The sequence below is a fragment of the Ambystoma mexicanum genome, chromosome 2p (assembly GCF_040938575.1).
Source record: "Ambystoma mexicanum isolate Mex_15411 chromosome 2p, UKY_AmexF1_1, whole genome shotgun sequence".
Classification (NCBI taxonomy): Eukaryota; Metazoa; Chordata; class Amphibia; order Caudata; family Ambystomatidae; genus Ambystoma; species Ambystoma mexicanum.
Genome location: NC_090923.1, coordinates 1,021,283,681 through 1,021,288,375, shown reverse-complemented (window position 1 = coordinate 1,021,288,375; position 4,695 = coordinate 1,021,283,681). Strand labels below are relative to the sequence as shown.

Sequence of the window (4,695 nt, the reverse complement as noted above, 5' to 3'; positions counted from 1 at the left end):
CGTCTGGCCGTGATGGGGAATCGCAATGCACTCTTGCACATCAGCCTACGCACCTGGATGAACAGTGGGATCTCGCCAACTGCCCAGCCCATACAATGTAATGCTACAGTCATTCCTCTGTCACCCCGCTGAGAAGGTGAATGATTTGGAGGACATTTCCAAAGCCCTTCCAGCTTCTGAGAGCTTACATTTCAGTCAAATGTCGGGCAGTGAGCAGAGGGGAAAGTAGATCCATCTTTCCAGTGGCCATCAGTGAAAGAGCATCCATTGCCAGGGAGCAAGAATAAAGAGCGTGTGATACAGGGACATGGTCCAGCCCCGCCTGCTTCCAGCTCCCAACCGGCAGCCTTCCGCAGGCCTGTCCCCCTCTCATCCAGATACAGGCATTATGTGAGGTCACCAAGGACTGCTTAAGCATTACATGTTTGTGTTTGTTTTTTGGGCATCCATATGTTTTTAGTGTTGTTTTGAATATTTCAATGTTTTTGTTTAGCTGTCTCTTATGTAGGGCGTTTTAGATATTGGGATGTAGTCCAAACTAAATTTTGCATTTACGAACATTGATTTGTTCAGGTAAACCTGTTCATGATCTACTCATAAGATGTAACAGTTTATTGAGTGGCCACCCTCAACACCGGGAGTTCCTTCCCTCCCCAAGCTAAGTGTCACACAATAAACGGTTAATGTTGGTTCTTTCTTTCAGTCCTATCTCCAATTAATCTAATACCAGTTGGATCCCTCCCCCTCAGCTACATATGAGCCAAGAACCGGGCCGGTGTACAGGAAATATAGTTGTATTTATTGAAATTAGAAGTAATAGAAACCACAATAAACTACACACACCACCTTCTTTGTGGTTCACAATTAATGTCTTGCTGCACAAATAAATCACACAAATTACAATACTTTTCTTTTTTTACATATTACACTTCAAGAAATAATCCAACTGGTCAATGAACAAAAGTCATTCACATGTGTAATGCTGTGCAATTTCGATTTTCTTGCATGCTTAAAAGCCGAGCAATTGGTTTTATAGATTGGTGCAAATACATATGGCAATTATGATTTCATCACACTTTTGGTTTACAATAAACACAGGGTGATTTAGCGGTTTGTTTTGAGACCCGCTCACTCAAATGTTTGTTTTGGGGAAGTTGGACAGTAAAATTGGGACGATTTGAGAATTATGGATTTCAGACTCCCATCCACTAAAAGACCTCTGTTGGGGAAGCTGGATGGTAAAAATTGGGATTATTTGAGAATTTTGGGTTGCTCACCCCCCTCCACTTAAAGGCCTATGTTGGGGAAGCTGGACAGAAAGATTACCCAATTAAATGACAGTCTGTAGTTTGCGGCCCACACTGGGAATGATCTTTGTTAATTTTTAATTTTAACAAAATTCACCCATGGTGTACTGCCAAGGGGAATTAATGAAATTAATATTTTTAGTTAAATAGTCTAAGGATCTATACAGTTCCCCCACCCCACCCACTATAAATGGAATGGATTTAAAGCAAGCAGATTCCCCCACCTTCAATTCTACTTAAATAGAAAACCTCTGTTTAAAGTCAGGAAAGCCAGCTGCATGTCAGGATCCTGTGGAGGACAGGGCAGGGGTCTAGTCACTCCACTCTCAATGATGGCCTCCAGCTCTTCACCATCGGACCCAGTCAGCTTTTAGCACTTCACAGAAATAGACAGCTCCACCCAGAGGCAATCTCTGCAAAGTCTCCTTTTGGTGTTTCCTGCCAGCTGTCAGATGATAAGTTTAAGCAGCTTTCCGTGATGGTAATTTTCAGCAGCTCTGTCCACTCCTCATAGTGCATCCACTTAATATCAGGTCTCAAGTCAGAGAGAACAAGTGGGTGGATGGAGTTCCCTCAATCTTTTACAGAGTTCTCCCACTTTTTTCAGGGAGCACCTTGATATGCTAATTTCTCCTGACACCACATTCAATTGGTATGTTAATGAGTCCCCCCACTATTTTATTTTAGAACTTGACCCCTGCTTAATATAGCAGGGATTTCAGCATCAAGTTTACAATCTTGGGGAGTACCCTGCAAGAGTAATCTCAAAAAGGACTGGTCAGTTACCCTTCTCTCTCCTCCCAGCTCCAGCCCCTATCTGAGGTTTGGTTTAGGTGTCTGGAACAGACATATGGCAATTCCCATTTGCAATCCTAATTGTTCTCATGTCACATTTTTTGGCAAAAACTAGTTATGTGGTAAAAATTCATAATTTTACTAGCAACTGCCATAATGTATATATATTTCCAATTCACCAAGTGAGGGGAATATAATAAAATAACAGCCGGGTATGCACCCTTTTGAACGGCTGTTTGGCCATTTTCCATCATTTTTACAAAAAGCATAATAGTTAGGAACATGTACCCCTCCAACAACACTTTTCACACAAAAAGGAAGCTGAGGGAGTGGCACTGCCCACTACTAACCAGCCCTCATTAAGGTTCTGCACCTTTCTCAACAAACATTAAGGTTAGGTGGGCTATTGAAACTGTTTTCACAGTACAAAATCATGGATGAAACCAGAAACCAACATCACCAGTTAGTGCTGCCGCTATATTAAGTTCAGAAGCACACACTGGGTTAAACCTAAAAAAATAGACAATTTTATTAACATATAAAGATAAAAACTTAAATGGTGCCAATGGTCACATAAAACGATTCAACACAATATAGAAGTACACAATAATCAATGGTGCTAACTCAAGTCGATATAGAACAGTGCAAAGGATGTTACGGACAGTAAACCAATAGGACAAAAGTAGTAAGTCACATTGGCCTAGAAGGTCAGTGGTGTAAATGAAAGTGTCATGTGCTGTGCAAATTGCGCTTGTAAACTTAATCTAACACTCCCTTCAAACTCGTCATTACTCATTCATCCACATACATACAATTCATACCAACATGTTTCTTTCCAAAATATAACAGGTGCAAAGTTTGTGCAAGGAAATTCATCAGGGACTGTCAGCAATAAGTAACAAACAAAACAGAACACTGTTGTGCAAATATAGCTAATACAAGACAAGGTAAAAGTTTATGTCAATACCAATAACAATATTAGTATGTTGTCAACACTCATGAGAGTGTTACTATGGACACATTTCGCCAGCCTCAAGATGCTAAATATCGGGTTAGTGATGTGTCCACAATGTGGCTGCTAGTTTCACCACGGATTACCTAGAAACAGTAAGGAAATGGGAAAAATTACCATTTGTCTGGTGCAATCGTGTTCAACAGTTAACATAAGATTGCTAATACAGTCTTTGTACCGTGCCTGTATAAAAGAGGGCAGATAAATGGCCCAAAAGGCTATTATTTGGAGGAAGCGGATGCACAGAAAAAGAGGGGGAAACAAAGACCCGCAGGCAGGAACAGTGGCAGAGTGGATAGAAAGATATGCCGGCACCAGCCTTCTGTTGTGCAGGTTCCCTTGGAACAGTAGAGGGGGATGCCCACAGCACCAATTGCGTGGGTAGTGGTCCAAATCTGAAAACACGCTCAAAGGGGACAAGCTGGAGACTAGCCAAATCACAAGAGCCATAGGAGAAAGTCCCGAGAACACCGAAGGTTCGTGCGTGAATCTTAATTAATGCATGCAAAACTCCTTACCGTATGCTTTTGGTGCTAAATGAGGTCACCCTTAAGCTCGGGAGCGTGAAAAGTTGTTTATCATGTCGCGAAGCTTCCCACAGCGAAGTGGAATACCAATTGGGGAAGTAAATCACAATCCACATGGGTTAGGCTGTTATGCGGAAAGGGATGAAAGAGAAAGCACAAAGAGCGCTGCAGTTACTAAAATGTCAACCAAGTATGGACTAATTATTGTCGTCTAACTTCCAGGAGCGAGTAAATGCATTTCAATACCTTCTTCAATTGAAGGGTCCGGCACCTGCGGTTACCGCTTCTGTGAAAGTCACAGGTGTGGCCGGTTCACAAGAGAGTGAATGCGAAGGGACTGCCCAGTGCAGTCTTGCTGGAGAACTCTGAGCATGTGACAGCTTGCCGAAAAGAAGCCGTTTACAACGACGGTCCGTACGGAATGCGTGCCGCTGCGGGAAGGGAAAAGATGCATTGATTAAGGTACCCATAATACTGTTAGGGGACCATATCCAGGGAATGGGAGCTAAGGGAAACACAGTGGACACAGATGTGTGTCTGCAGGATTCAGAGTTGCGTTCAAAATGTACCCGTTGCACGTATGCGGTGCCTCGGAAACGCAGAGCTACACTGCCGAAACTCCAGTTTGCCTCAGACTGGAGATGTGTGGTCATGTGACCTGTTGATTTCCTTAAATGCAATTGGAGCGTGGAAAAACGCGCCTTTCAATTGGATGACCTATTAAGGCATTGGCTTGGCAACAGGGGCTGGTTAAAGGGCACCACTCCCACTGGCTAAATAGAAGTTTGAGCCGTGGGCCGCCCTCAAGATCTCAGGCGGGTTTTAGTCTCGGGTGGATTTTAGTGCTGGTTCAGAGTATAGCCATCTGCAAGCTAGTGCAAGTAGCGTTGAAGGGCAATAATACAGTAGATGACAGAATGTAATTACCAGCCGAGAAGGCCAATTGGTACAAAGTGGGGGAAGTTTCACTATTGGCTCCTGCGAGCTGCCAAAAGGAAGGTTTAATGCAATAGCCAGCAGAAAATTAGTTGCAAGAAATTCCGCTAATTAGCTA

The 4,695-nt window shown here is 43.0% G+C and overlaps 1 long non-coding RNA gene across 1 annotated transcript; it reads right to left on the bottom strand.

The window, feature by feature from the left end:
- Positions 1-2,633: 2,633 nt before the first annotated feature.
- On the bottom strand, positions 2,634-4,271 carry LOC138565987 (uncharacterized). The gene is made up of 4 exons (XR_011301759.1): positions 4,211-4,271; positions 3,888-4,072; positions 3,633-3,765; positions 2,634-3,200 (listed from the first exon to the last, which is right to left on the bottom strand). It is a non-coding gene; the product is annotated as an uncharacterized lncRNA (long non-coding RNA).
- Between the last annotated feature and the right edge of the window lie 424 nt (positions 4,272-4,695).